The sequence below is a fragment of the Panthera uncia genome, chromosome B1 (genome assembly GCF_023721935.1).
Source record: "Panthera uncia isolate 11264 chromosome B1, Puncia_PCG_1.0, whole genome shotgun sequence".
In the NCBI taxonomy this organism is placed as follows: Eukaryota; Metazoa; Chordata; class Mammalia; order Carnivora; family Felidae; genus Panthera; species Panthera uncia.
In genome coordinates this window covers 43,334,102-43,348,483 of record NC_064811.1, presented here as the reverse complement: position 1 = coordinate 43,348,483, position 14,382 = coordinate 43,334,102, and the positions used below count along the sequence as shown (strand labels likewise).

The following is a 14,382-nucleotide window of genomic DNA, read 5'->3' as shown; positions in this document are numbered from 1 at the left end:
TAAATCTCTTCCCCCCAGTTATGAAAATAGCACATCCCTAACGTAGAAAATTTGGGAAACAGGAAAAAGCATGAACTAAATTTTTAAAATATTACTGGAAATCCCACTACAAAGAGGTGCCATTGTTAACCTTCTGGAATAGTTTCTTGCTTCATTTTTTTAGCAATTATATAAATATATGTGTACTTGAAGACACTTCATGTTTACAAAATGGGCTCATAATGCATCTACTGTAGTGCATATTCTCCCCCCCCCATGTTTATTTATTTATTTCTTTATTTTGAGGGAAAGCCTGCCTGGAAGGAGGTGGGGTGGCGGGGGAGGTGGGGTGGAAATCCATCCTAAGCAGGCTCCTTGCTGTGCATGGAGACTGACACTGGGGACAGTGAGATCACAATCTGAGCCTGGTCTGACGCTTTACCAACTGAGCCACCCAAGAGCCCCTGTAGTGCAAATTATTCTATTCACTTAACAATGAATCCTGAACATTTTTATTTTTATGTCGGTAGTTTTCTACAATGTGATTATTTTTAATGGCTGTGGAGTACTCTCCTCTAGGTTTGTGTAATAATTTACTGATCTTTTCGCATGGACACTTAAGTTATCAATTTTTAAAATAATGTGTCACTCTTGAATTAGAATTTAAGTAGACTGATACTGAATTTGTATTAATATCCGGGATAAACCAAACTTTTGTGCTTTTGTTGAAAAAAATGTTCCATAAGTATATAATAAATTAATAATGACCTATAATGAAGTGAATCTATACTTTATTTCTAAAGTGTGTTTTACTGAACTGTAGTAAGTTAACTTTTTATGAGCATAAATCATTTGGATAGTAGTGTTCTTGAACAAGCCTTCTAAGTAGGGTGGGGATCTGTGAAGCAGTCAGTACACACAATTAAAATGAAGTTCAACAGGGGCACCTGTGTGACTCGATTGAGCAACCGACTTTGGCTCAGGTCATGATCTTGAGGTTTGTGAGTTCGAGCCCTACATTGGGCTCCCTGCTGACAGTCTGTCAGTGCAGAGCCCACTTCAGATCCTCTGTCCCCCTCTCTCTGGCCCTCTCCCGCTCGCACTCTCTCAAAAATAAATAAACATTAAAAAAAAATGAAATTCAACAGAAAGGTTTTTTGATTGCTCCAAAACACTTCCTTAAAAGGAAAATCTAAATACCAAGAAAGAATTCTTTATCCTCCCAAAAATTGACATTAGCTTTATGTAGGATTTCTGTGACATTTTATTCTACTTCTAGGTATCTGTATCTTCCAGTTTAAGTTGGGAAAAACTAAGTTAAACTACTTTCAAGAGAAAATGGATAAAATCTTACAGTTTAATCGAGTAGTTTTTAGTGTGCCTTCTGGTGTCTATTTTTGGAAGTTTCTCGGATTTTTATGAATATACTTTTAATAGGGACTGCCTTTTAGGCAGAAAAAAAGCTAGGAAGTTTTTAGGTATTATTTCATGTATTTATTCTCAGTGACATGATCAGATGGTTAAAATATCTGGTTTATTCTAAGTAAAGCTTGTTTATTGCCTGAAACTTAATAACAGCATACTACTTTAACAAGGTCTTAATTACTTATATTGATAGAATGATGTAGTGATTAAGAACACAGGCTCTAGAGCTAGCCTGTTTGGCATTCAAATCCTGGCTTTACTGTTAGATGGTTGTATAACCTTGGGCAGATGTTACCTCAATTTCTCATCTCTGAAAGGAAGATTTTACTAGTTTTTAATATGTGAGGATTAAATGAGACAGTACATGCAAATTACTTAGAACAAAGTTAAGTGGCCAATAAATGTTAGCAGTTATTCTCCTTTTGTTATTTTCAAAATGTGTACCAGACATGGCTCTTACCTTTCTTTTGACTCCCAGTTTAAATGTATTTAAATAAGTTGCTTAGAGTTTTGTTTTTATATGGAGATTTTGGGAGTACTTGATCTTTTTATGTGATTTACAGTAATAAAACAGTTACTAGAGCATGCTTCCAAGATGCACGGTATTTATTGTATATTTCTTGGAAGTCCTTTGGCAAATTTTGGTTCATGAAACTGATGACTAGTTTTCTTTTATGTTGAAACCTAAATTTTAGTTGAGATAATATTAGAAAAAGTTATTTAGGAAATAGCCCACAAATTAAAGTGAAAAATATTAGGACTTCTACTTTATTTTGTAACTTTAACGTGTAATATAGTATAATAGAAAATTCACAGATATTTATTAGACGCAAGAAGAGAAATGAGGGAATCGTTAGTTGATGAGAAGAGCCATTTCCAACTCTTATCTGATTAATTTTTGTCTCCATCAGAAACGGTGATGATATATATTTGTAATTATAAAGGTTTTTTAGTTTTAAGATTAGAGTTTATTGTGTGAAATAAGTTTATATGTTCTGCTGCTTTTTAGACGTGATCACATTCTTTTTCTGTAAGCCTGTTTTATTTTGTTGGAGCTGATCATTACATTTTGTAAACTGATTTTTTTTTTCTTTTGAAAAGTATTGCAGTTTTTATAAAAAATGAGTCTTGCTCCTTGAAAAGAGTTAAAGTGTCAAAAACTACAAAGAAAATCTCTGATGGGAAAAAATCACCTAAAATCTCAGGGATAAGCCCAGTTAAATTTTTTTTCCTAGCATTTTCTGAGGCATTTGTGTGTATGTATAATTTTATAGTAAGTGAAATATTTGTAAACAGTTTTTTTCATATTTTATGGATGTCTTGTGAATAAATGCAGATTATCATTAATTTAATCAAGTGTTAGTCTTTTAGTTTCAGTATTAGTTCATTTACTTTTTTACTCCTAAGTTTGCCACTACCATCAACTTTGACTTTGAATCATCTACTTTGCATTCCTTTTTATCCCTTCTGTTTTGCTTTCTTTTGAGTTAATCAAATTATTTTTATTCTGTTTTTCCCACTGTTTGCTCCTGACTTATGTATTCTTTCACTGTATCTTTCATTGTTATTCCAGAGATTATAACAAGTATACTTATTAGTATAGTATAGATTACTACTACTACCATTCCCCAATAATGCCAGTTTCTTACACTTTAACTCCTACTCCAACCTTTTTGCATTGTTATTATTCTGCATTTTATTTGTACATATTTTAAACTCCAGAAAGCATTATTGGTATGATTTTAGACAGTTTTTGTTAATATTTACCCTTTCCAGGTCTCTTTCTACCTGCCTTTGTATGTTTCTGTCTGGGATTATTTTCCTTCTGTCTGAAGAACTTCTTTTAGTATATATTTTAATACTGGTCTACCTACTGATGGTGATTTTTTTTTCAGTTTTATTTGAGACCATCTTAATTTCACATTGTATTTTGAAGAATATTTTTTACTGAGTGTAGAATTCTAAGTTGGTAGTTATTTTTTTCTTCATTAAAAAAATGTTTTCTTGTCTTTTGGCTTTTTGTTGAAGTCAGCTGCCAGTCTTATTGAAGGTAATTATCACCTTATAGTCTTGCTGACAATAATGTGTCTTTTATTTTTCTTTGACTACTTTCAAGACTTTCTCTTTTGTATTAGATTTTTAGTTGTTTGACTATAATATGTTGAGATATGCTTTTCTTTAGAAGTGTTTTGTTTTATGTTCATATCCCTTTTTGAATTAGTAGCTTGATGCCTTTTTGTTTGAGGATGTTCTGTTATTCCTCTTCAAATATTCTGTTCCCCTTTTCAGATTCTAATTTAAACATGTGACAAGTCAATGATCATTTTCCACACATCTCTTAAATATTTTTTTCTCTGTACTTCACTTTAGGTATCTTCTATTGACCCTTCTTTCATTAGTCAAACTGTTTTCTCTTTTGTTGAAACTGATCTATTATAGTCTTAATTTTATATTGTAATTTTGAGTGCTAGAACATCAATTTAATCCTGTTTTAAAGATTTTTAATACTCCAGTTCTCCTGAGTATATTGATAGTTATTTAAATGCTTATCTGTTGGTTCCAATATCTGCATCATAGACTGGTCTGCTTATATTGTTTGTTTTTCTGTTGGTTATTGGTTACATGGTTGTATGTTTCTGTCTCTTCAAGTGCATGCTAAGTTTCTGAAGGAACTTGTCCATTTCATCTGTGTTGTGAAATTTATTGATAAAGTTGTTTATGAGTTGTTACCCTTTAAATATCTGTAGAATCTATAGTGAAGTAAATATACAATCTGTAGAGATTCAGTATCATTTTTGATTTTGGTAATCTGTCTTTTTTTCCACTTGATCGGTCTGGCTAAGATATTTATTTTCATTTTTATTAAAAGATTTTTTTAATGTTTGTTTTTGAGAGAGAGCGTGCGTGCGCGCACACAAGAATCTGAAGCAGGCTCTGAGCTGTCGGAACAGAGCTTGACACAGGGCTTGAACTCAGGAACAATGAGATCATGACCTGAGCAGAAGTTGGTGCTTAACCACCTGATTCACCCAGGCGCCCCATGCCTTCCTTTGTTTTCCTAATGATGTCTTTGAAAAGTTTTAAATTTTGATTAAATACAATTTATCAATTCTTTTATGATTCACATTTTTTGTGTTCTAAGAAATATTTATCTGCCTCAGACTTTTTCTCATGTTTTCTTAACAGAAGTTTTATAGTTTTAGCTTTTGTGTTTATGATTTATTTCAAAGTAATTTTTATATATGGGATGAAGAAAGGGTTGAGATTCTTCAAAAAAATTTTCCCCTCACATAGATACACAGTTGTTAACAGCAGCATTTGTTGAGAAAAGGTCATCCTTTCTCCACAGAGTTATCTTTCTGCTTTTGTCAGAAAGCAACTAACCATAAGTAAGTGGGTCTTTATGAAATCTGTTTTATGTAGTGAACTATAGGTCTGTCCTTATATCAGTATCTTAATGTCTTGATTATTGTAGCTTTTCTAGTAATGGAAATTCTCTAACACTGCTTCTTTTTCAAAATTGTTTTTTTTTTGGATTCCTTTAATTTCATATGAATTTTAAGATTAACTTGGTCCCTCTGTAAAAATGGCTACTGGGATTGTGATTACATTGAACCCACAGATCATTTTAGAGAGAACTGACCTCTTAATGCCGAGTCTTTAAAAAAAAATTTTTTTAACGTTTATTTATTTTTGAGACAGAGACAGAGCATGAACAGGGGAAGGTCAGAGAGAGAGGGAGACACAGAATCTGAAACAGGCTCCAGGCTCTGAGCTGTCAGCACAGAGCCCGACGCGGGGCTCGAACTCATGGACTGCGAGATCATGACCTGAGCCAAAGTCGGATGCTTAACCGACTGAGCCACCCAGGCACCTGTTAATGCCAAGTCTTTTGATCCACAAACACAGTATAACCTCTCTTTTCATTTAGGCCTTCATTTCTCTCAACATTGCTTTTATAGTTTTTTAAATATACTTTTAGTGGTGGATTTTATCCTGTTTATTCAGCAAGTACTTATTGAGCATCTAGGTATGCTAGGTACTGTTCTAGTTCCTGTGTTATACCAGTGAACAAAGTAGGCAAAAAACCCTGCCCTTGGGGAGTTTATATTCCAACTGGAGGAAGCTAGATGAGAAACTAGTAAATATGTTAGATGGTCATTATTACTTTTGGAGTAAAACAAATCGGGCTATAAGGGGTTGTAGTATATGAATATGAGGGAGGTAGGGCAGGGTTTACAGTTTTAAATTGTGTGGACAAAGAAGTCTTCATTGATAAGTCAGTATTTGAGCAGACCTTAGTCTGCTACATATATGAATAATGAAACAAACGATTTCAGAAGGAAAAGGGAGAAGAATGTGGGAGCTTGAGTAAGTGTGCTAAGTAAGCTAATTGCTTCTTGTGTGATAGCTGGGAGTCAGTAGCATATAAAATCAGTAAGTGTAGTAATAGAAGTATACCTAACTGCAGAAAGGTAAACAGTTAAGAAAGATAATGTGTTTTGTTGAAATCTAGTGATGATAAAGGGAGGAGGAAAAATAAACACATTGTATTATAGCTTGTAGTAGAGAACTTACAGGTAAAATGTGAAGAAATAGAGGACTTGGGTACCTTGGTGGCTCAGTCAGTTAAGCATCTGACTCTTGATTTTGGCTCAGGTCATGATCTAATGGTTCGTGACTTCAAGCCCCACATCAGGCTCCACATTGGCAGTGCCAAGCCTGCTTGGGATTCTTTCCCTCTCTCTCTCTGCCCCCCCCCCCCCCCCAAGAAAGGAAATAGAGGACTAAGTTCATTATATGTGGATATGATGGTAAAGATGTCTATAGTACAATAATAAAAACCTTGGTAAAAGTAACAGAACTATCTGTAAGATATAAAGAGAGGATGGAATTAAGCAACAAAAAGATGAGTATTCTGTAAAGTTCATTTTATAATGAAGTACCAAATATCTGTTAAAAATAATTTAAAAAATAATATTCAAAAGGCAAAAAACATACTAGACATTTATTCACAAAATCCATACTGGCAGAAGACATTAATGGGTTTTAGACCATAGTGTATCAAGTGAACAAAATCTTAAGGCTGTAGAACATCTAAATACTCCAATTAATAAACAAAATTTGATGGATAACTGAATTCTACCTTGGAAATAGAGACCATAACTTCTTTTCAAGCACCTATAGGATATGTACAAAAATTGATTGTTACTAGATTGTAAAGAAAACTTTAGGGGCCCCTGGGTGACTCCATTGGTTAAGTGTCTAACTCTTGATTTCTACACAGGTCATGATCTCATGGTTTGTGAATTCAAGCCCTGTGTCAAGCTCTGTGCTGACAGTGCAGAACCTGCTTAGGATTCTCTCTTTCCCTCTCAGTCTGCCCTTCCCCTGTGTGCATGTGCCCGCTCTCTCTCAAAGTAAATACATACAAACTTTAAAAAATGACTAGCATGTTAAAAAAAAAACACACACTCTGAAAGATAGGAATGATGAGCTCTCCCCATCTTGTATGGTAGCTACTAGCTACATCTGGCTATTTAAGTAGAAGTCGTTAAAATTTTTTTAAGTTTATTTATTTAGAGAGCGTGTGTACAAGTGGGGGAAGGGGAAGAGAGAGAGAGAATCCCCAGCAGGGTCCACACGATCAGCGCCGTGAGGGCTGGAACCTGTGAACTGTGAGATCATGACCTGAGCCTGAAGTCAAGAGTCGGATGCTTAAGCAAATTTAAATTCAGTTCTTAGTTTCACATGCCACATAGAAATGCCCAATAGGATTGATTGCCTTTGGAATGAGGAGAAAAAAATGCAGATTGAAGATAATATAAGTGAACTAAATCCTCTTTCATAACGAGGAGTCAATAGGTAATTTGATGCTACTCAAGAAATAAAGACAGGAACATGTTATGTATAATTATGAAGATAAATATAAAAGTAAGTGAAATATAAAAAATAGATGAAAGTGATAGTTTCTAGGGAGTAGGACTGCAGGTAGGGACAGTTGGGCATGCTGCCTTTCCATTATGCTGCCTTTTTGTACTATTTTTTAAAAATCATGTATATGTATACCTTTTAGGGGTGCCTGGGTGGCTCAGTCAGTTAAGCATCTGACTGCAGCTCAGGTCATGATCTCACGGTTTGTGAGTTCAAGCCCCTCATCTGGCTCTCTGCTGTCAGCATAGAGCCTGCTTCAGATCCTCCATCCCCCTCTTTCTCTGTCCCTCCCCTGCTCACGTGCATTCTCTCCCTGTCTCAAAAATAAGTAAAAGTTAAAAAAAAAAAGTTAAATACCTTTCAAACAACAAAAGCACTACTTAAATGGGCCAGGAAATAAAAATCAAAATATGTACTCATAGCCTCTAAAGATTTAGATTTATGATCTATTTCAAAGACTTTTTCTCTTTTGGAGTTTCTAGGGAATATTTTAAACAATAGTAAGGAGTGACATTCGTACAAAGTTTTTACTAAAATAATTAAGGTACTGCTTATTATTCAAGATACCACTTTGTACTGCATGATTTATTCACAACTATAATTTTTCAAAATATATTATTACATCTTTTTATGAAGTCACCATGAGAGAGGAAATACAGGAAAGGGTTAGGGTAAAGATAAAAGAAGTTTTGCCCTATAATCTGAGAATATTACTTGAAAGCATATAGGCAGACTAGTATACAGTGTCATTTGTTGAATGAGTATTGTAGTAGATTCCCAGTTTCCCAGGTAGACTGGCTAAGCCAGTTTTTACAGCCTGACCCTCTGCAGTTGTCAGTATATTGTAGTTTGACAATTCAAGTAAGCTTTACACGTGAAGAAAAAAAAATTAAACATATAGGGATTAAATATAAACCCTTAGAGGAGTAGCATTACACAGCAAATTATCAAAAAGAAATTCAAAGAAATAGAAACCATTCAAATACATCCTACAGTTGAAGAACACAATGATTGAACTGAAGATTTTAGTAGATTCAATAGCAGACTCAACCAAGCAGAAGAAAGAATTAGAAGACAGGTCATTTGATATGTAATCAGCAGAGTAAAAGTAAAGGAGAATGATGGGGCACCTGGGTGGCTCTCTCTGCTCCTCCCCTGCTCGTGCTCTGTCTCTCTTTCAAGAATAAATAAACATTAAAAAAAAAAAGTAAAGGAGAATGAAAAAGAGTGAAGAAAGCCTATGGAATGACAAGGTACTATTGAACTATGAATTATTGAAGTCCCAGAGTAAGAGAGGGAGAAAGGAGAAGTCTAATTTTTAAAGAAATAATGGCTAAGAACTTCCCAAATCTAGGGAGAGATTTGGCCATCTAAGTTCATGAAACTAATAATAGATCACCCCAAAATTTCAAACCAAAATCATATTCTCCAAGACATTATAATAAAACTGTCTAAAGTCAAACATGAAAGTTTAGAAGCATCAAGAGAAAAAAAAAAATTCCCATATAAGGGAACCCCCATAAGGCTATCATCAGATTTCTCAGCAGAAACTTTGCAGGTCAGGAGAACATGTAAAGATATATCCAAAGTGCTGAAAGGAAAAAACTGCCAATCAAGAAAACTTTACCCCACAAAATTGTTTTTCAGGGTTGAAAGAGAGGTAAAGACTTTCCCAAACAGACAAAAGTTGAGAGAGTTTATCACCACTAGACCTGACTTACAAGAAATGCTGAGAGGAATTCTTCAAGCTGAAATGAAAAGATGCTACTTAGTAACGTAAAATTATATGAAATTATAGAACATACTGGTAAAGGTAAGTATACAGTCAAAATTCAGAGTATTCTTATAATGTAATGTGTGTGAATCACTTAACTAGTATAAAGGCTTAAAGGCCAAAATTATTAAAAACTATAGCTGCAACAATTTATATGGATATATAAAAAGTAAATTACAACATCGAAAATAAAGTATGGGAGGGGGCATAAAAGAATAAAATTTTCGTATGTGATTGAAGTTGTTAGTTTAATATAGACTGTTAATGCCCATAAAATGTTTTGTGTAAGCCTCATGGCAACCACAAAGTAAAACCTGCAGTAGATTCACAGAAGATAAAGAGAAGGGAATCAAAGCATACCACTATAGAAAATCAGTTCACAAAGAAAGACAGCAAAAGAGGAAGAAAGGAATGAAGGGGCTACACAAAACAGCCAGAAAATAATAAGGTGACATTAGTAAGTTTTTTTTTTTTTGATTTAACTTTATTTTTTATTTTTTAAAATTTACATCCAAATTAGTATATAGTGAAGTAATAATTTCAGTAGATTCCTTAATGCCCCTTACCCATTTAGCCCATCCACCCTCCCACAACCCCTCCAGCAACCCTCAGTTCTCCATATTTATGAGTCTCTTTTGTTTTGTCCCCCTCCCTGTTTTTATATGATTTTTGCTTCCCTTCCCTTATGTTCATCTGTTTTGTCTCTTAAAGTCCTCATATGAGTGAAGTCATATGATTTTTGTCTTTTCTCTGACTAATTTCACTTAGCATAATACCCTCCTGTTCCATCCACGTAGTTGCAGATGGCAAGAGTTCATTCTTTTTGATTGCTGAGTAATACTCCAGCGTGTGTGTATGTGTGTATGTGTGTATATATATATATAGATAGATAGATAGATAGATAGATACTAACCCTTTATCTGATATGTCATTGGCAAATATCTTCTCCCATTCTGTCGGTTGCCTTTTAGTTTTGCTGATTGTTTCCTTCGCTGTGCAGAAGCTTTTTATTTTGATGAGGTCCCAGTAGTTCATTTTTGCTTTTGTTTCCCTTGCCTCTGGAGAAGTGTTGAGTAAGAAGTTGCTGCAGCCAAGATCAAAGAGGTTTTTGCTTGCTTTCTCCTCGAGGATTTTGATGGCTTCCTGTCTTACATTGAGGTCTTTCATCCATTTTGAGTTTATTTTTGTGTATCGTGTAAGAAAGTGCTCCAGGTTCATTCTTCTGCATGTTGCTGTCCAGTTTTCCCAGCATCACTTGCTGAAGAGACTGTCTTTATTCCATTGGATATTCTTTCCTGCTTTGTCAAAGATTAGTTGCCCATACATTTATGGGTCCATTTCTGAGTTCTCTATTCTATTCCATTGATCTGAGTGTCTGTTCTTGTGCCAGTACCATACTGTCTTGATGATTACGGCTTTGTAGTATAGCTTGAAGTCTGGGATTGTGATGCCTCCTGCTTTGGTTTTCTTTTTCAAGATTGGTTTGGTATTCGGGGTCTTTTCTGGTTCCATACAAATTTTAGGATTATTTGTTCTAGCCCTGTGAAGAATGCTGGTGTTACTTTGATAAGGATCGCGTTGAATACATAGATTGCTTTGGGTAGTATCGACATTTTAACAATATTCTTCCTATCCAGGAGTATGGAATCTTTTTCCATTTCTTTGTGTCTTCTTCAATTTCTTTCATCAGCCTTTCTATAGTTTTCACTGTATAGATTTTTCACCTCTTTGGTTAGATTTATTCCTAGGTATTTTATGGTTTTTGGTGCAACTATAGACATTAGTAAGTTCTTAACTGTCAATAATTACTTTAAATACAAATGGATTAAATTTACTTGTCAAAAGGCATAGAGTGGCTGACTGGATTAAAAAACAAGACCCAACTATATGATGCCTATGAAAGACTCACTTTGGCTTCAAGGACACATGTAGGCTCAAATTGAAGGGATGGAAAAAGATTATCTATGCACATGGAAACCAAAGAGAGCAGGAGTAGCTATACTTAATAGCAAACAAAGTAGATTTTAAGTCAAAAACTATATCAAGAGACAGAGTCCTAAAATGAAAAAGGAGTTGATTTATTAAGAGTATGTAATAATTATAAATATATATGCACCCAACAATGGAGTATCTAAAAATTTTAAGAAAATAACATATAATTAAGGGAGAAATAGACAGCAATACAATAATAGTAGGGGATTTTGATACCCCACTTTCAACAGTGGATGGATCATCTTGACAGAAACTAAGTAAACACTAAACATGAAATATACCTTATACATAGAATAGAACATTCCACTCAGCAGCAGCAGAATACACATTTTCCCCAAGTGTACATGGAACACTCTTTAGGATAGAGCATATCTTAAGTCACAAAATAAGCCTTAGCAAACGTAAGAAGATTGATTTCATATCAAATATCTTTTCCAAATTTCATATCAAATAGGGTTTTGAAACTAGAAACAACAGGAGGACAACTGGAAAATTCACAGTTCTGTGGAAATTAAATAACACCTACCTGAATAGTCAATGGGTTAAAGAACATAAAAGGGAAATCAAAATAGAGTTGACCCTTGAACAGTGTGGGAGTCAAAAATCCACATGTAACTTTTTTCCCTCTTTTCTTTCTTTCTTTCTTTCTTTCCTTCTTTTCTTTTCTTTTCTTTTCTTTTCTTTTCTTTTCTTTTCTCTTTTCCCTTTTCTTTTCTTTTCTTTTCTTTTCTTTTTTCTTGAGCCAGCACAAATGGAAAGAATCTTTACGCAGGCTCCATGCCCATGTGGAGCTAGAAATCAAGAGTTGAATGCTTAACTGACTGAGCTACTCAGGTGTACCACATGGATAACTTTTGACTTCCTAAAAACATTACTAATAGTCTGCTGTTGACCGGAAGGAAGCCTTACTAATAACATAATCAGTTGATTGAAACATATTTTGTATGTTTTGTGTATTATATATTATATCCTTATAATAAAGTAAGCTAGAGAGAAAATGTTATTAAAATCATAGGGAAAATTTATAGTACTGTATTTATCAAAAAACAAAAATAAAAACCCATGTGTAAGTGGACCTGTGCAGTTCAAATCTGTGTTCAAGAGTAAACTATCGCTTAAACAAAAATGGGAACACGAGGTACCAAAACACATGGGATGTAGCAAAAGCAGTTTTAAGTGGGAAGTTTTTAGCAATAAATACCTAGATTAAGAACAAAGAAAGACAAACAATTAACTACACTTCAAGGAATTAGAAAAAGAACATACTAAGGCTAAAGTTGGCAGAAGGAAGAAAACAAAAATGAGAGCAGAGGTAAATGAAACAGAGACTAAGACAACAATATAAAAGATGAATGAAACTAATAGCTGGTTTTTTGAAAAGATAAAATTGATAGAACTTTAGCTAGACTAAGAAAAAGGAAGACTCTAAATCAGAAATGAAAGAGGAAATGTTATTTTTCTTGCCTAATAATTGCTCTAGCTAGGACTTTCAGCAGTGTGTTGAGTAGAAGTGATGAGAGTGGGCATCCTTGCCTTGTTCCTAAACTTAGAAGAAAAGCTTTCAGTTTTCCATTGTTGATTATGATTGATGTTAGTTGTGGACATTTCATACAAGGTTTTTATTGTGTTGAGGTAGTTCTCTTCCTAGCTTATTGAGTGTTTTTATTGGGAAATGGTGTTGAATTTTGTTGGATGCTTTTTCTGCATCAGTTGAGATGATCATGTGTTTTTCCCCCTCATTCTCTTAATGTGGTATATTACATTGATAGATTTTCATATTTTGAACCATCCTTGCATTCTAGGTATACATACCACATAATCCTTTTTAATGTGCTGTTGAATTTGGTTTCTTAGTATTGTGTTGAGGATTTTTGCATCACTGTTCATCAGGGATATTGCTCTGTAGTTTTCTTGTTGTGTCTTTTTCTGGTTTTGGTATCTGGGTACTGGTACCTCATAGAATGAGTTTGGAAATGTTCCCTCCTCTTTAATTCTTTGGAACACTTTGAGAAAGATTGGTGTTAATTTTTTAAATGTTTTAGAGAATTTCCTGTGAAGCCATCTGGTCCTGGGTTTTTCTTCCTTTGGGACCTGCTTTCATTTCTTGATTAATAACCTTATTTTTTTATTAAAAAATTTTTAAAAAATGTTTACTTATCTTTGAGAGAGAGGGAGAGAGAGAGCTTGAGCAGGGGAAAGGTAGAGAGAGAGAGGGAGACACAGAATCCACAGCAGGCTCCAGGCTCTGAGCTGTCAGTCCAGAGACTGATGCAGGACTCAAGTGAGATCATGACCTGAGCCAAAGTCGGATGCTTAACTGACTGAGCCACTCAGGTGCACCTTGATTAATTAACTTTAATTTATGTCTCTTGAATTCCTGCTGAAAAAGATGAGGATTTAGCTTATACTGTCTGTAATCTCTTTTCTCTCTGTATTCCAAAGCTTAAAACTTAATTATATTTCATTCTTATATTAATATTTTTGCAACTTTAAAATATTTGAATTTCTTAGATAATTGCATTTTATTTATTTTTAATGTTTTTTTTTTTTTTTTTTTTTTAGAGAACGGGGGAGGGGCAGAAAGAGAGAGAAAAATAGGATCTGAAGCAGGCTTTGAGCTGTCAGCACAGAGCCCGACACGGGGTCCAAACCCATGAACCATGAGATCATGGCCTAAGCTGAAGTTGGACACTTGACTGACTGAGCCTGGGGGGGGGGGGGGGGGGGGGGGGTTTTTTTTTTTACCCGCTTTTTTTGAGAGGAAAATGGGGGGGGTGGGGGGGCGGGGGGGGGGGGGGGGGGGGGGGGGGGCAAATGTTGTATTTTAAATCCCTGTTATGTAAGATAACACTAGGACTTTTGGGGTGCCTGGCTGGCTCATTTGGTAGGGCATGTGACTCTTAATTTTGGGGTTGTAAGTTTGAGCCCATGTTGAGTGTAGAGATTGCTTAAAATTAAAAAAAAAAAAAAAAACACCAGGACTTTTATCCTTTTCTCCATCTTGTGTCTTCTGCTCCTTCATTTCCATTCCTATTTTTCTTAATATTTGAGTAGGTGTATGATGAACAATCTCATTCTGTTCTGTAACAAGAATTAACATATTTAGGCTTGTCAGTAGGTTGATTTTAAAAGCTAAACACAATCAACTGCAGTTAATCATTGAGCTAGGGTTATTTTTTGTTCTCAGTGGGTCCAAGGTCATGATTCTAATGGAACTCAAAAAATAAAATATTTGATATCAGGGGCGCCTGGATGGCTCAGTTAGTTAAGCGTCTGAC

General features: G+C 34.6%; 1 protein-coding gene across 4 annotated transcripts in view; it reads left to right on the top strand.

Moving 5' to 3' along the window:
- The window catches only part of CLOCK (clock circadian regulator), a 127,633-nt gene that overhangs the window by 5,617 nt on the left and 107,634 nt on the right, over positions 1 to 14,382 (top strand). The window contains exon 1 of one of the 4 annotated variants that reach the window (XM_049630490.1): positions 4,637 to 9,151. The exons of the other annotated variants lie outside the window; for them this stretch is intronic. The gene's annotated coding sequence lies outside the window, so the exon portion shown is untranslated. Of the gene's footprint in view, positions 1 to 4,636; positions 9,152 to 14,382 lie in introns of those variants that run through there. 4 annotated transcript variants of the gene reach the window in all.